This window comes from Rattus norvegicus, chromosome 8, assembly GCF_036323735.1.
Source record: "Rattus norvegicus strain BN/NHsdMcwi chromosome 8, GRCr8, whole genome shotgun sequence".
Taxonomy (NCBI): domain Eukaryota; kingdom Metazoa; phylum Chordata; class Mammalia; order Rodentia; family Muridae; genus Rattus; species Rattus norvegicus.
This window is the reverse complement of record NC_086026.1, coordinates 104041116-104059445: the sequence shown is the minus strand read 5'-3', so window position 1 is coordinate 104059445 and position 18330 is coordinate 104041116. Positions and strand designations below refer to the sequence as shown.

The 18330-nt window shown below is 42.1% G+C and overlaps 1 long non-coding RNA gene across 1 annotated transcript; it reads right to left on the bottom strand.

Moving 5' to 3' along the window:
* Nucleotides 1-13765: 13765 nt before the first annotated feature.
* LOC103690449 (uncharacterized) lies at nucleotides 13766-17386 on the bottom strand. Its single transcript, XR_594073.3, has 2 exons — nucleotides 16237-17386; nucleotides 13766-14469 (listed from the first exon to the last, which is right to left on the bottom strand). It is a non-coding gene; the product is annotated as an uncharacterized LOC103690449 (long non-coding RNA).
* Between the last annotated feature and the right edge of the window lie 944 nt (nucleotides 17387-18330).

Below are 18330 nucleotides of genomic sequence, written 5' to 3'. Positions count from 1 at the left end.
TTCTTGGCCTTCGTTACAATTGTGCAGATTTTCATATAATTAATACAAAGCCCACAGGCTCATGTGAAGAATCAAGGCAATTCTTCTAATTGGCTGATGCTCACTTGACTCCTAAGGCCCACAGTGCTTAGATTATGGTCAGGCCAATACATCTGTGAGTATGCATCACTAAGAGCCGTCAAGACGTGAGGTCCCCGGCTGGTGGATAAAACACAGTGTGAACAAACCTTTCTACATGGCAGGTTACAAATGATAAGCAGAGGAGCAAACCACAGACAAATGGTAACAAGCGGTTAAGCTTAGGTGGGAACCTTTGTGGGTAGTGTAGAAATGACAGTTAATTATATGCCGTCACTTGAGTGATTTGCAGATAGTAATCACAGTCGCTGTCATTTTCCAAAACAAAAGACTTGTACATGCACAGACTATGCAGGCAGGTAATTTCTTCTTTTAACAAGTTTGATGAGACATCAAGATTGCTATGCTGTAAAGGTCCAGAAGAAAATGAAAATCCATTGCTACAACGTGCAGAATGAATACAAAGTAGCTGCTTAATTAGGCAGCTTGGCTTTTTTTTTTTTTGTAACAAATGGCAAGACACCAACTACATTTGCTGAACATTTCCAACATCATTTCTCACTCTGTGTGAAATGCTGCATTAAATACAAGGAGGAATGGCATAGATAAAAGAATAAGATACATAAAGATACAGGAGAGAGGGGGAATGCCACAAAAACAGATGTTTAGATTTCCTTGAAGCTTCAATGAGTCATGTTGCAAGTTTCTGAGGCACCTCTTATCACACCTGATTTGGGTTTAAAGTGAAAGAACAAAAACAAATTGTGCATTCAGTGAGCACCACCAAACACTACCAGGTTCTTAGCTTCCACTCTGTAATATTGTATTTTAAATGTTTGAAAGGCTGTATGTGATGCTTATTTTGGAATGTCAGCTTGACTACACCTGGAATGAACTAAAACCCAAGCAGTTGGGTACACCTGTGAAGAATTTTTTTCTTAATTTAATCATTTGAAGTGGGAAGACCCACATTTAATCCAGACCTTTAAGGTGGGAAGATCCACCTTTAATCTGGGCCACACCTTCTGCTGGCAGGTTATATAAATGGCATGGAAGAAGGAAGTTTGTTCTTTTTGCCTGCTTGCCCTAACTTTGGCTGGCAAGTCCATTCCTTCACGGGCACTAGGACCTACTTCTTTAGGATTCTCGTATATACTAAAGACCAGCTGGCACTTCTAGCCCCATGGACTGAGCAACTACCGGATTCCCAGACTTGCCATTGGTAAACAGGAGGACCACAGCCTATATAAGCCACTCTAATAAATCCCCTTTTCCTCTGATTTATTCTGGAGTCACAAAAATATTTTTGCTTATCTCAAATGCCTTTGTGTATCTGTGTACTTGCACACTCCCTCATCTGGAGCGAATGAAGAATGCTGTAGTTTGTAAAGCAACTAATAATGGATCATGATAGACATCAGGGGTGTCAGGTGCAAGCAAGAAAATTCCTTCCTAGTAATTTAAGACTCTCATACTGAAAGATAATCCAGTGGCTTACATCATCCACTGAGGGCTAAAGAAACAATTGCTTGTTCTGTTTCCCTAGCTAAGAGGACAATAATTACACTGTCACTGCTGGCAGAGCCAACCTGAACACTAAGAATTGTCCTTGAGTAATTCTCCAGGTCTCCTTTACATCTTACTGGTCCAAGACCCAGTTTTCATAGTACCTCAAAACTGTGGGGTCCTATGCTCTCAGACCTGGGCCACTTACAAAGTGGCTTCCCAGTCACAGCCCTGTGGATGGTTCTATGGTTTTATGGCAACTGAAATTCTGCTGCAAACCTTATTACCTTACTTACTTTAATTACCTCCTATTTTATGATGTAAGTTTATTCACTTTATCCGAGCTTACTGGAATGGGGTTGGTTGGGCTTTGCATGGTCAATATTATGGTTTAAAAGTAAATCATCTACTGGAGGCTCCTGGTAGCACACGTGTTCACCAAGTTGGTGGCACTTATAGAGAAGGTTGTGCAAACCTCACCAGCCTAGCTGGAGGAAGCAAGTCACTTTGTGACTGTGAATATAGTGTGGCTGGCAGTCCCCTGCTACTGCCACTGGTCTTCCCCACCCTTAATGTATTACCTCAAAATGTAAGCTCTGTAGTGTAGCATTTTATCCAGAGATTCAACCTTCCATCTTGAACAGAAACTTGTTTTTCTAAAGTGTGGGAGGAGCTCGTGAGGATGTGGAATGTTAAAAGGGAGATGAAACAACAGAATGCTTTGAGGGGAGGTGAAACATTTCATCAGACAGGGAAGCTCTTTAAGCCCAGAAGTAAACAACTCAGAAATTGCAGGAAGTCCCTAAAACAAACCAGACTGGAACTCTTCCTCCCCAGGCATATGTATGCCATAAGAAATGCTAAAGGATATGCTCAGACAGGCCAAACTCTCAGATTTTCGTATCAGCTGAGTCACCTGGGAAGAATAAGAGACAAGCAGAGCTGCCTGAAGAGACTCAGTTCAATCGAGTTGTGTAGAAAGGAAGCCCGCCAGCCTACAAGCTGCTTGCAAATTGTGCATCGAACTCCAGGTTCCCAGCTTTCATGAGCTGTGGTAAGCTTGTGGCAATGCTCTGTGTTCGAGTTCCTTCTGCTCCTATAAGTAACCCCAATAAAACTGGTTCACCAAGTTGGACTTTGGTGGTATCCTTTCCTTGGTCTGTTGTCTGTATCTGGAGTGAATATATGTTTGTTCATGTCTCCATAGAAAGTGTGTCACAGATCCTTCCCTAAGTTGTTTCTTACCAGGTATTTTAATCACAGCGATAAGAAAGTAGTTAATGTAGCTAATGTCGTGCCACTGGGAGCCTAAGCAGCTCCAGGCTAGTGCAAACTGTGTACACTTGAGCCTGCTTACGAATTGCCTGACCCTGATTCTGTGCCTGCTGTTGATAAAGTGCACCCACTGTGTGTGTCTTCTCAAGGAGCTGTGGCCAGCTTAGAAATACATCCCTCCATACTCTCACTTCCACTGTTCCACTTAGTTTCCTCAGGCTATTACTGACCCCCATAGAACCATGGCGTCTAAGTTTTTATCTCCTCGTCTCTGTTTCCTGGGAAATGTGTGTGAAGTTAGCATCACAACCCTTACATTTTAAATTTCGGAGCTGAAACAGCTGGCTGATCCTGGGATCCATGCCATGTCCTTGCTGCCAGGGAGGTAGGAAAAGCAACATCTGCCTCCCTTGTGATACTGGGGTAAGAGGCGGAGTCTCTTCTACAGCGTGAACTCTGAATAGCAAGTGTTTGGATTCTGAATGCAAGGTCACAAGTGGCCTTGCTTAGCCCTTACAGTCCCCTTCCTACCTATTCAACCTGTCTCGGGGGATCTGTCCTCTTCTATCTCCTAACACTTTCAATCTGTGTTAGCATTTGCTACTAATACGCTTGTCTCCTGGTCATCCTACTAGGTCAGATGCCCCAGGTTGACTCACCCTTCCTATCCTCACAGTCCCTGACAGAGATCAATTCTCCTTTGTATTTCTGTCCACAGGTCAACGGGCTGTTCTCACACTGGTCTGTCATTAACATTCCAGTTCTTTGCTGACTCCAAAGTCGAAGAAACGAGTTTCCAATACAAATAGTAACCACTGGGTACCCCACGTCTCTCAGAGCAGAGGAGCACCAAGTCAGTCAGCTAGGATCTGAGGCTATGGAACAGCCAGGTGCTAGGGCTTCCAGCCTTTAATGCAGTGTCTGGGAAAGTCTTGGACGGGCCTCAAAGGGGACTATAACTAGATATCCTGGACTACAGCTGTAGTCCATTTTGTAGTGTAGTCTGCTGAAAATGTACATGTTGTATAATGGTTGGGCAACATCTTTTAGGAAAGCAGAAATGCAGATAATGCTCCCTGCAGTCCCCCGCCTTTCCTCTCCTGCCCACATTAGGTAGTTCTCACTGAAACACTGGGGTAGGGAGGGGGCTTCCCATGGCATCCCGTCTCTCTGCAATCCAGAAATCCAGTACACTCATGTAGGTTTTTATGACATAAGAGAAAAACATTCCTATTCACTATCACAACTTTTCTGGCAAGTCAGGGTGAAGGGTTTTGTCTTTAAAAACTCAGTTTAGTAAGTCAGTTTCCTCACAAATGCAAGTAAAGGGCACTGGAGAATGGACAGTTCCGTTTTTTACACATATGCTGTAAGATCTAATGGCAGGTCTGTCTGTTGCTCACTGATGCCCAGATAAATGGTGGAAAAGCTAATTATCCTGATCTGATGGTTTCGTGTTGTGTGTATCAAAACATCATGCTTTGAACATGGATATGTAGAGCTGTGCTTTTAAGTTTTTATTAGAGGTGTGTGTGTGTGTGTGTGTGTGTGTGTGTATGTATGTGTGTGTGTGTGTGTGTGTGTGTGTGTGTGTGTGTGTGTTGGAGGGGGATATGAACACATGAGTTCAGGAGCCCTCAGAGGCCCGAGACACTGAATTCCTCTGAAGCTGAAGTTTCAGGCAGTTGTGAGCCACCTGTCATGGGTGCTGAGAAGTGAACTCAGGTCCAGTACAAGAGGAGTAGGGCTCTTAACTGCTGAGCCATTTCTCCAGCCTTGGAGTTCTTATCATCATCATCATCATCATCATCATCATCATCATCATCATCATCAACCATGCACAGAGCTCTCACATCGTGGGGGCCTGGATTGCAGCACAGAAAGAGAAAAGCCTTCATGCACCAGGATTCTCCCCTTCCCTTGGATGAGTCGTATCCCAGAGGTGACTCTGTTACTCAAGCTAAGTTCCTCTGACCATGTCAAAGGAAGAAACCTCTAATTCCTTAGCCTAATCTCCATCTAACCTGGTGCCCCTTGGACACTATGATAATCTCCGTGAAATCATGACTCTGCTGGAAATGAAGACCACCTAGTGCGCATAGAAGCTCAACTCGGTTTGGTTCTGTGGGGCCCGGCTTCAACACGATAGAACTGAATTACTCTTTCCCTTTGCAAAAACTGATACAGTTTTTACAAAATCAATTCAATCTGTCTGGTACCTGAAACAGCAGGTTATCTGCATTGCTAATAATTGCTTATTTTTGAGTTGTTAGGGTTCACTCTTAAAGCCCCTGATGACACAGTTAGCAACTGTTTAAGGTGCAATTTGTGGACGTTCCAGGCTAAGCAGCACTATGCAGACTACTCAGAGGAAAATTACCAGACTTTTCAGTCTGGAGAAGATGGAAGGTAAACAATGGGGTCTCCTAAACTTACAAGTTGATGGTTATAAAAGCATGTGCTGGGTAGAGTTATAACGTCAAAAAGTGCAAGGTGCTTTTCACTTGGGGCTGGACGGGCAGGATTAGAAAAAGAGACCTCAAAAGAGGGAGTTACAACTGTTGTCAGGATCAAGCGATTGTTTCCTTGTTGAAGTAGACAAACAACCTCAACAGCTGTGATGATCAGGGCCAACAGAAAGAAGCGTTTACTAAGAGAGAGAACTAGAAATCCAAGAAGTATTTAGAATATGAGGAAGGGCCTTACATGCTATTATTGGAATTCCAGCCTCAACTGCACCAACATCAGACATGGAATGTTTTCATGCTAGATATGGCAATCCTTAGATAAGTGCAGTTGTCCAGTGGAAAGTTTAGGCAGCCATCACGGGGCACCCCCCAGCCTACTCTGGAAGCTGGAAAGAAAGAACACACAGCATGTCAAGAAGTGAGGACAGGGTGAAGAAGGAGATAGGGTGGATAATGAGTACCCGAGCATTGAAGGGAGAGAGAATTCCAGTGTCCTACTGCACAGTAGGGTAAATATGGTACAACTTTTAAAGTAGCTAGAAAAGAGGACTTTGGATGTTGACAGCACAAAGAAATAATAAACGTTCAAAGTGAAAGAAATACGGTTATACAGATCTGCCACTATAACTTGAATGCATGCATCAAAATATCACACTATAGACTATTATAGATCAATAAAATATAAGCAGGAAAATGAAGAAATCACAAGTACATAAAAACAGAACCGGTCATTAGTAGAACCTAGTGATTTAAGTGTGGTCCAAGCGAAGGAGGAAGGAATGTGAGCATGTAGCATTCTGGGTAAGGAAAAAAACGAACTTTTTTTTAAAAAATAGCATTTTACTTGGGAAATAGAAAGTACAGGGATATAGACAAGTCAAATTACATCCCAATGTGTTGTGCATGTGTCTCAATGGGCATGTCTTCTGCCTAAGGAATCCTTGGAGAACACTTTACCACAGCTGGAGAGCCCAAGCAAGAAGTGGTCTAGCTTCACTTCCTGCTGCATGCTGGGTAACACGCTCTACATCTATCACTACTTCTAGTAGACTCTGTTGGGTTAGTGTTTTGGTAAGGGCCTTTTCCACGGCCGGCCTGCCTGGAAGCTCAGCTCTCACAATGTATAACCCCAGATCCCAGCAATATCTCTCAGAGAATCCTAGTAAGAACAGGTATAGAATACAGACCTCTAGAATTCATCAGGTTTTGTGATGACCAATGTGGGTAAGTGACACTGGTTCACAGTGGGGTCCATAGCCACATTCAGGGACATATTCCCACACAGTGCTGAAGGACAGCCACGCTTGACCACAGTGTCAAAGAAATGCACGGGAAGGGAAGGGACCATGGCATCCCACCAGGCTGATGCTTCCAGAGCTGAAGGGATTAACTCATGAGTTGCAGAGAAATAGCAGCTCAGGCTGAGTAGTTAAAGGCAGGTCCTTTTGTTTCTCAAGCTTGGAGATCAGAAAAGAAATAAAAACAAAAACTGAAATCTCTAATCCTGTCCGTGTGTGTGTGTGTGTGTGTGTGTGTGTGTGTGTGTGTGTGTGTATGTTTGCGTGCGTATGTGAAGTTAAATATTTTCTATCATGGGATAAAAAAAAAATGTTCAAACTTAAAACCTGCAGAGTCATGGCTGTCTCTTCTACAGTTTCCCTGGGTTGATTTAGACATTCTCAAGTACAGGGATAAAAATGTTCCAGCAGGGGTCTCTCTCTGCACGTGGTACCAAGCCTGCCTCGAATTCTCTCCATCTCTTATCCTCCGTGCCATGTAAATGGATGCCCTGGCAAAACATGTCAACATTTCTCTCTTATAGAACTAGAAAGCCACAGACGAGATGAAATGCAACATCACACTCATGACCCGGCTGATGAGCATGTTTGTGCACTGTGCACTATTCATCAAGTCAAACGCCTAGAATCCATACGTTTCTGTCTTTACACATTGAGTATGATACCTGACTTCTAAACAAGTTTCTTTAACATCCTTTGTTTACTTCCTCTAACTACCTAGGATACTGGATATTTTGGCAGATTGACATGTATTTCATTAACTATTACTATTAATTATTATTATTATTTTGAGACAGAGTCGTACTATAAAGGTCAAGCTGGCCTTGAACTATAGATTCTCTTGCCTCTACCTTAGTGCTAGGACAATAGGCACGAAGCAATATGCCTGGATATTTTTATTTTTATTTTATGTTATACCATTTTATTTTATTTTATTTTGAGATAGGATCCAATTAGCTTAATATGGTGTCAGAATTGCCATATGGGTAACAATGACCCTGAACTCCAGATTCTCCTTCATAACTGCTGGGGTTACTAGCATGTGTCCCCATGCCCAGCTTCTGTCTTTTATATGTGTTTTTCCAACTGCTTCAGCTACTTTCTATTGTGATGCAACACCATGACAAATACAGCTTTAAGAAGAAAGTATTTAATCTGGCTTAAGGACCAACTGAGAACTACTATCTTGAGTAACAATGATGAAAAGGAAAATGCACTCTGGGACTGGAGGGAGTCCTTTTGAAACCTCAAAGCCCTGGGTGACACACCTTCTCCAACAGTGACACACCTTATAATCCTTCCCAAGCAGCCCCACCAAGCGTGGATCAAATATTCAAATTTATGAGCCTATAAGAGCCATTCTTATTCAAACTACTACCAAGGCAACTAAGGCTTGGTGTGTGTGTGTATGTGTGTGTTTGTAGGGTGGGGGAGCAGGGAAACAGGGAAAACTTGGTGCACTATCCAACCGAGGCCTTGACTTGTTTGAAGTGAAGATGGTAACAGTGGGCAGAGCCTGGGGCAAAGACCATGCTCGCCTTCCTATAGAGGGTTGTCCTTGCTGTCAACTGTTTGATTTGCTCAGCCTCTAAAGGTCAAAGTTCAAGGTCATCTTTAGCTATGTAGTAGAATGTTGTTGACTAAAATGCACTGCCCAGGTGAAACAGACACCGTTTACAAAAAGCTGTGTTCAGATTCCTAGGAACATATTTTTGCAAGTACCTGGACTGCTGGTTTGATTTCTGTACTTTCATCTCAAGCTTTGGCTATTGTTCTTTTGCTCTGTTTCTTTATGCTAGCCACCATTATGTATACCCTTTCTGCTTCTGTTTTTCAGTCTTTATTCTCTTATGTCTGAAAATTCATTAAAATCTGGAAAAAAATTGAATATCTTGGTGGCCCCTTTTGATAATAGACATATTTTCCCGTCACAAAAAAGTTAATATTGGACTATAAAAACTTCCATCCTGATTGATAATAGAACACAGACAATATTAAGTAAAAATGTTTTATTCCAAATGGCATTGCCACTTATTCTTTAAGAGTATTAAAGAATTACCTTAATTCCATCATGGGGGAAAAAAGGGGCCATTAAGCTTCTGTAATGACGGAAATATATATTTATAATGGAGCAAATGGCACTGTGCCTTTGTCTGAAGCAATCCCAATGTCCAATAAAGAAGAGTCACATTTGAATGTGGTGCCTCTGAACACCAGATATTATAAGAATTCCTAGTCAGCAGGATGTCTTGCCAAAAGCACTCCACTTGATTTAGGCTGTCTCGCTCACTTGTGGCTCACTGGAGAAATCCTGATCAACTCCAGGACAGACCTTGGCATCCCATCCTGTCCATCCCAAGGCGCTGCAGAGTACGCTGAGCATTCGAGCTTTTGCTGGGGCTCATGTGCTCCTTCCTGCTTCCCTCTTTCCTGTGCAAGCCATATTTCCCCCTCTGTTTCGGTTATTGTTTTCCTTCTCTCTTGCTTGTTCAATTTCTGTATAATCATTCCTCTTTGCTCTGACGCTTCATTTCAGCCTCGACCAATTTTTCCCCGGGTAACCCTCTTTGATACCAATTGACAGTCTAAGTTTTTTTTTTCTTCTTCTTCTTTTACTTTCCAAAGGTTTCTGTTGCCATAGTGATGTTTCACGATTATCATGCCCATGACAACTTCCCCTGGCACTCTGGTTGCTATAACAATACCAGTCAGTAGAGAAATCTGTGGGAACTTGTGAGAAAGATGGTGGTTCACGCCTCTGTGTGAGGCAGTTTGCTGGGAGATGCTTCATATTTAATAGTTGTTCATAGCACCAAAAAAAAAAAAATCAGTCCGCAAATATGGGCAACTCATTTTTCCTGGATTAAAACATTATGAGAGTCACATTTGTGTTTCACACATTGAAGAGAATTTCTCCCTTTGTCTAGGCTTTTGTCCGGTCTTTCTTCCCACTTAAAATTTTTGAGAAAAATATAACCTGTAACTTAATAAAGATAGCTGTTATAGGTGTAACTCATCTCCGAATTCGTACATCAGAATCCCAAAACACGACAAGACTGCTTCTGGAAATAATGTTTTTGTGAGTGTGAGGCCCTAACCCAATAGAATTAGTGTCCTGATAAGAAGGCATAGCATGAAGAAGGGAGCCAGTGGGAAGGGGGACCAAGGGAGGGTTATAAAAGGAGAGGACAATTCACACTATACACATCTATTAAAACTGCAGAACAAAAAGTATTATTTTGTATCATTAATCTATATGCCAATAAAAACATTTGAAGATGACAGAGCAACAAGGTAAGTCAGCGGGGGAGAATGCCCTCACCAGGAAATGCACACCTTAATCATATACTTCCATTCCTCCCGAGCTTCGAGAAAATTAACTTGCCTCATGTAAGCCACTTGGGCTATGGCATTTGTTATAATAACACAAGGTGATTATCATAAATCTCAATACTACTTAACATTCATAACTTCTGCTCGCTCCTTTTGGTTTTAAAGATGCCAATTTCTAGAGATATAGCCAAATAAAATCAGAGTACTGCACTTGTGCATTGTTTGTCTCTGAATGCTGGATGGACCAGGAGGTGCATACCACACACTGCACGTTGTGCTTCTCTTGTTGGTACCGCCTGCTTAGTCTACAGAGACTAATAAGTAATTACCTTTAGTATAAGACTCCGTCGTTGTTGTTGATGATGTCATTGTCGCTGTGTCATCTGCTGAGATTATAAAGTATGGTGACTTACAGCTATCCACTTTCCCTCTATAAGGAATGGGAAGAGGGAGGAACAGCCACAACACCAAAGCTTGCTCAGGACTCATGACAAAAATACCTCTTGGTGACACGTTCTATGTACAAAAAGCCAGGTGAAGGCCAGTAGCTGACGAAAGGAGAAGGAAGTTTAATACATGTCAAAGTGTGTTTGCAAAAGATACCAAAACACAGAATTTTGCTAATGAAAAATTTATGCACTGGCTCATTCTTTTGGTTCCTAGATTTGCTTCCACCCACGGTGACAAACAAAATAGCATTGTTTGAGCACGGTCATGACATGAAAGCCAGTATCAGCTGGCTATATCGTCAGTCCATAATGTTTATGAATGTCATAGCATAAATATGCTGAAGTTGAAAGTTTCTTAGGGGATCTTGAGAAAGACTATGCTACGACAATGTTGATGTGGAAAGTAGTTTCTGTTATTTTATTATAAATTGTCCTAATTTTGTTTAAATAACCTGATTTTTCTAATTATCATAGTAAAGGAAACCCTGTGTTGCTTTTTTCATTAGTGACAATGGCAATAACTTTCTTCCTTTCTCCCCACCCCCACCCCCACCCCCGGGGCTGAGGACCAAACCCAGGGCTTTGTGCTTGCTAGGCAAGCGATCTACCACTGAGCTAAATCCCCAACCCCAGCAATAACTTTCTATGCGTGGTAGGCACCCTGTTAACAAGCAAGTCTGTTGAGGTTTGGTCTTTTGCTGTGTACTGTAATGCTAAGTGTGGGCCCTCCAAGACTAGTTGTCCCAGAATGGAGAGAATCCACGTGTAGACTCAACTGATGTTATGTAACCTCCCCTCCCCCGCCCCCCGCCCCCCGCCCCCCAAGTTACTTCTGATTGACAAATAAACAGCTCATAGCTAGGCAGAGGATACTTAGACTGGGGTTAGGATCCCTGATCTGGAGGTTGTTAGAGAGCCACCACGAGGAAGAAGAAGGAGAAAAGAGAAGCCACCATGGGCTAGGTGAGTCATGCAAATGTGGCCCTGAGGGCTGGCCAATTGGAGTTAAGAGCAGCCCAGATGAAACACAGTAAATAACTCAGGTTATCAATAGGAAAGTAGATTCTAATGATACAGAGGGTAGATATCTGCCCAGGTCTTGTGTTGTTTAAGGCTTATTGTAAATATAAAGGGTGTGTGTGTCAAAATTTTATCCAGGAGTTAAATGATCAAAAGTGGGATAGAAACCCTGGATTGAGGTTAAAAATTTCTACAACGTAAGTCAAATCTACAACTTCCAGTTGTCACCGTGAATGTAGCTAGACTAATAGATCAGAGAGGTTCGATGATGTGCAGAGAGGTAACGCTGACATTTTCAGAATTTCTCTCACAGATCAAGAATAGCACTGCCACTCCACCCCAAAACCATTGTCAACCAAAGGGACAGGCTAAAACCTGTTGGGCTGGCCTTGAAGACAGTTGCTTACATTCCAGAGTCCCAACTGAGTCAAATTAGCTGAACAGCTGCTGATACACTTGGACGTAGCTTCGGTTTGTTTGTGTGTTCTTTGTGCCGGTGTGACAGGGCAAGAGGGTGCAGAAGTTCCCACGTCTTGTGTTTCTGCCGAGGCCATTTTAGGTTTAACTAGAATTTGAGGGTTCCTTGATGGAGAATCCTGTGGAAAATTACCCAACTCTATTCTAGGATCAGAAAATCAGGATGCCCAAGCCAATTTATCTTAGCTTCCTTCAAACTGCCTGCTCCCTCTCCAGCTAACTGTTTACCTTAGATTCTATTAAACTGCCTGCTTGTGCAAAACCTCCCCCTGCATCTACAGAGTGAGGTACCAGGATATGGATTTTGCCTTTTAAAAAAATCTCTTACTCTACTATCCTATAGTCCCAATTGGCTAAAAAAGAAAAAAAGACTCTCAGTTGGCCATAGATCATATCTGTGTGTTCTTTGGTGGGTTCCCTGGAACACCAGCAAGACATTAACCAAACCCCTGTCCTCACTGCCTTCCCCTAGTGAGTCAAGTAGATTGTGGCTTAAAAAAAGAAAATGAGATTTCTGAAAAGGCAAGAGGCATCAGGCTAGGTTTAATCATCTAAGAAAAGTTGTAATTTGTAAAAATAAAGAAACGTTCATCTTCAGCCTCCTCCAGGTTTTGGTGACTAAGTTGTTGAAAAAGGAGTCTTAGTGTATTTGTGTGTGTGTGTGTGTGTGTGTGTGTGCGTGTGCGTGACGTGGGAGGAGAAATGAGCAAATAACTCTGTCTGAGAACAGACTGGCCTACGAAGAAGCCTGTTGGCTGTATTTTAAAACTTCCTTAGTCAGTTTGTAAGTCATGATTAGAAAAGAAATTGTTGCAATATATAGCTATCGCCAATTTTAGGACATCTACGTATTACTAATTGATACATGATTAGAAATAAAATTGCTTAGAGGGTGTGTGTTGCTTCCTGGGAATCCCAAAGTAGAAGTGATCCGGTCTAATACCTGGACTTTCACAATAAGCCTTTTATGTTCCTTATGTGGAAAAATTCCGTCAATAAAATGTGTTTCAAATAACTATCCTCTCTTTGAAAACGCTTGAATCACACTGAGACTCTCCACAGAAGTATGAGGATTCTCATATTTCTAAGAGACTATCCCGTGAAAGGACAGGAGAAACAGGAAATTTTCACACAGCATGGAAGAGGGCGGGGCTAACCCAGTGGGCAGAGAGACAAAGGCCAGTAGCTCACCCAGCCTTTTCACCCCTAGACGTTTTATGGCCTCCCTGCTCTGAACTACATTTATGAGCTAACCCAGGAAGTGTGTTCGATTGGAAACTGGAGATTTTTCTAGTTAAATGTAGGTTTATGTACAACAGACCCCTCAGGCCATTTTCTGGACTGTAACTGAGTATGAGAAGTAATGACTACCTTGAATGGCTCCTAGAAGTGAGCCAAGAGGTAAGCAGTGTTAAGTGTGGCACAGTTCAAAAGGCCTGACTGAACAATTAAAGGGCCTGCTTCTTAGCCATCTTTTTCATTCTCAGAATACCTTCGAGACAATTACATAATATTTCTAGGTTTCAGTTGCTCCTAAAACTTTAGAGGTGTTTCAGAAACAACTTGAAAACGGCTCTTTGGTTAATATTCTTGGCAATAAAAATAGGGCTAACATCTAGGAGCTTCTCTGCAGACAAGGAGGGGAGAAACAACAGAATAGTGGGCCCTGGTTTCCTGTGTTCTGGATACCACAATTTTAAACTATGAAAGATCTTGCGTATTAACTTACTTAAGCCCCTTTGTAAAGAGTACGTGAACTTGTATCATATAGAGAAAGTACATCAAAATGACTTTTCAAAGTAATTGGAGTTAAGGGAAAATAGTTCTGGCCTTCCCAGTAGCTGAATTAAACAGGAAAGGATAACCAAGTACAGAATTTACTGTGCTTTTAAGTCCTGGGTGATGGTTGAAAAGAGATGTGTGGGATTTTCTTTGGACAGTCTCTCCCAGGGCAAAGGTGACAGAGGCCTTTCACATAGTTTCCTTTAGAGCAGGACTTTATGATGTGTGATGATGATTTTCAACTGGGATGGTCCACAGAAGATGCCCTGTTCCCACAGAGGGATAATCCCACGCCTCCAGCCCCTTGTTATAGGTCAGCCGTTTGACATCTTCGAGTTTGGAAGGAACTGCAGGTGTTCGTAATGTAGCATGCTTTGGGGGACGAGTCCTTTTACTATCATGATGAATTTCGATGGCTGTTTCCTTTTATTTTTCAGAAGGAGCAAACTTCAGAACAATGAAGCAGAGCCTGTCTATGTGAACCAAAGTTGTTACAATTGGGGTGGAAAGTTCTTTGGTGATCGTGTTTGAATGTTCATTAGCATCTGAAACACCAAGTAAGATTCAAATGTTGGTGACTTCTTAGTGGACAGTAGTCCACTCATAGTGAAGAGGTTGTTGGCAAAGAGCTGACCTGGCCCACTAACCCGCACAGGAGCCGGGTACTGGTACATCATTGTCTCTCTCTCCCTTTGGTTCACATGGAGAATTGTAAACCCCAAACACTTCACAGTGGACCTGAGGGTACACAGGTGGCTTCTTGACTCCTATTTGTTGTAATTCCTTGAAAATATAAAGCAAAACATTGGAACCGTGAAGACATACCCATACAGCCCCTCCTAGAAGCTGGAGGTTGGCCAAAAGACCTTCCTGTCCCCTTTGAACCTCTTCCTCCCATTCCTCTTCCTCCTGCAGTCATTTGATCATGTGGTGGCTTTTGTCCTTGGCTTGTCTTAACCTCCCTTCTGTAAGCAGTTTTATTAACGTATAATTTTGAAGTGGTGGAAAGTTGAACTGCTTTTAGACTATGTTTTTTACCACTCCACACCTTTCTTCCTCCTCTGCCACCCCTGCCCTCATCATCCTCCTTTCTTTCTTCTTGGTGTTGCTGAAAGGAGGTCTTACTGAGTCACCTAAGCCTACTTTGAATTCTCTATTTAACACAGATCGGCCTTGAACTTCCTGTGTCCTCCCAAGGACTTCACTTAATTAAGAGCATGAGCTACTCTGTCTACCTTAGAGAACAGCCTACGATGCTAATATATTCAAGTTTGTGCCACTATCACCGTAAGTTTAGGAATTCACTTCCTCGGCCATCACTGTTGCTTAGCCTCTTGTTCTTGCAGCCTTGCCAACCACTGACTTAAAGGACTGCCCATTTTCTAAGTTCATCTTTTCTATATACTGTTATAGAAAGAGAACCCTACCTGTGGATTTTGCTTTCTTTTCTACTCCTGCTTTAGTCTCCAGTGCTAGGCTGCCCTTTGCTAGATAGAAATATTTTTATGAATTCTTTCCTTTTATGATAATAAGGTTTTTTTGTTTCTGTTTTTTTTCCTCCATCTTTATTAACTTGGGTATTTCTTATTTACATTTTGATTGTTATTCCCTTTCCCGGTTTCTGGGCCAACATCTCCCCAGCCCCTCCCCCTCCCCTTCTATATGGGTGTTCCCCTCCCCATCCTCCCCCTATTACTGCCCTCCCCCCAACAATCATGTTCACTGGGGGTTCAGTCTTAGCAGGACCAAGGGCTTCCCCTTCCACTGGTGCTCTTACTAGGATATTCATTGCTACCTATGGGGTCAGAGTCCAGGGTCAGTCCATGTATAGTCTTTGGGTAGTGGCTTAGTCCTTGGAATGATAAGTTTTGTCCATCTGTTTTTACACATGACATTCCCTGTAATCCCTTCAGTTCCTTCCCACCTCCCCTCCTCTCCCTTCTAGATCCACCCCCTGTTGGTCTCTCATTAGAAAACAAACCGGCTTCTATGGGAAAATAGTAAAATAAATATAATAAGATAAAATAAAAACTAATAGGACAAACCAAACAATCCCATAAAAATACTAAGCTGTATGTGTGTGTATGTATTATATTTATACATATATAAATAAGATTAACATTAAAAAGCAAAATAAAAGTTTTGAAGAAGTCCTGACAAGACCAGAGAATACAAGGAACCTTCAGTGATGCTGTTGAATTGTTTTCTGTTGGCCATCTTCTGCTGGGCATGTGGCCTATCATTAAGAGTAGTTTGTTTCTCCAGCGAGACTCCCTTGGAGAAAACTAGATTTTCATTTGCTAGTGGTTATCAACCGCAGATGGCTTCTGGCTTAGGAATGGCGGCTTGTATCTACTCCTCCTTTCAGCTATGGAATCCCATCTTCTACAGATCTATGCCGGCCCTGTGCATCCTGCCTCAGTCTCTGTGGTGTCCTCTACCCTGCCCCACAGCTATTTCCACCTTCTCTTCTGCAGGGTTCCCTGAGGTCCAAGGGAGGTTGGGGGTATTTAATGGAGACATCCCATGGAGGCTCTAGTCTCTCATTACCATGTAGACTCTAGTCTCTCCTTCCTGTGCAATGTCCTGCTGTGGTTTTTGTTCCCATCTGTTGTAGGAGGAAGCTTCTCTGGTGATGGCTGAGCCAGGCACTGACCTGTGAGTTCAGCAGAATCACACAGGACTCTTGATGGAAGAGCATCTGACCTAGTATGAGGTGACTGAGAGATAGCCGTGCTCTCACTGTGACTTTTTTTCTGTATCTCTTCCAGTTTGTTGCTGTAACAGACGTCTCTTGCTATCACCACCTCAGGAGTTAGCTGGCCTCAGGGAAGGCAATGGAAGCAGAGGAGGTAAAAGCAAAACCTTTGCTACTGAAGTATTTTCAGTTAGTACATTTCGTTTGAAATGCAGTTTAAATTTATAGAAGCGTTGAGCAGTAGGCATAGAGTTCTGTACCATCCTGGTGTGACACTCCTTCCTCAGACACTCTCTGTCCCAGCGTCACGCACTTTTATACACTCCCTGTCCCACATCCCCTACCCCCAGGTACTTCCTACCCCAACATCCTCTGCTTTCAGCCACTTCCTGTCCCAACATCCTCTCCTTTCAGCCACTTCCTGTCCCAACATCCTCTCCTTTCAGCCACTTCCTGTCCCAACCTCCTCTCCTTTCAGCCACTTCCTGTCCCAACCTCGTCTCCTCTCATACCTTTTCTGTCCCACCATCCTCTGCTCTCATAACCCCTCCCCCTAGCATCCCTCCTCTCATACACACCTGCCTTAGTCATGGTGCTTTACCACAGGAATAGAAAATTAAGTAATACAGCATCTTTCTTCAGAGTTTTGTAGGTTTTTCTCATATAAATCTTTTACTACTTCGTTGGATTTAAATATAAGTAGAAGTTGCTTAGGAAATTAATGTAAATGGAAATGTGTTTTTAATTTCAAATTCTACTTGTTCTTTGCTGGTATATAGGAAAACAATTAATTTATGTTAAAATTATGCCCTGCAATCTTACTATAATTGCTAATTAGTTCCAATTTTCTTTCTATGATTCTGCTATATTTAGACAATCTTATCACTTGAAAATGAATATTTTTCTCCCTCTCAAACTTTATTCTTTCTTTTCCTTTCCTTTCTTTTCCTTCCTTCCCTTCTTCTTCCTCCTGTTCCTCTTGCTGCTCCCCCTCCTCCTCTTCTATAATCTTGCTGAGTTAGTAGGACTTCAAATATAATTAATGTAGAAATACTGGTAAAAAGAAATAATCTGGTCGTGGTCCTGATTTTGACAGGAAAGTTGCAGCTTTCTCATTATTAGGCAGTTTGTTTGTTTGTTTGTTTGTTTGTTTGTTTGTTCTTTTGACCTCTGTTAGCAAGCGGAGAAAGTTCCTTTTTTCGGATTTGATGCTAGTTCTTGGCATAGGTCAGTTGCTCTTTCCCTATCTATTGGTATTGGCATGTACTTTCTCTTCTTCAGACTGTTCATATGGTAGATCTATATTGTTATTCTTAAATGTTGAACCAAACTTGTAACCTTGGAAAGCCTACTTAGTTATCGCACGTAATTCTTCATATTTATTTTGCATTATTCTTACTAAAATTTTGATCAGTATTTTTTCACTTCTGTTCACGAAAATCATTGGACTGCAGTTTGCTGATAAGGCCTTATTTAAAATCTTATATTATAAAATCATCAGATAAATTATGAGACACGTTTCCATTTGCTTCTATGGTCTGAAGATGCTGTAGAAAATTGGTGGAATTCCTACATTTTTTTTCCAAAATTCCCATAAAATGACTTAAGCCGGGCGCTTTCTGTGTGGAAGGTGGCTGAGTGCTGGCTCTGTTTGCCGGATGCTAGCCTGGTTACTTATCTATTTCTTCTCGCTTCCTCTGGCACATTCGTCCTTAAGGACTGGTCTGCCTCATCTAAGCTGTCAAGTTTGTGGCTTATGGAGCTGCTTGTGATATTTATTCACTGTCTTTTTACTGTTCAAGAGGTCTACAGTGAAATGACCTCTGTCGCTGCCGATCTTAATGATGTATGTCTTTTCTCTTTTTTACTTATCCTGTCTGCATGAGTATTGATTGTATTGAAAATTTTAGTAAGTCAGTATTTCGTTTTGCTGACAGCGTCTATTG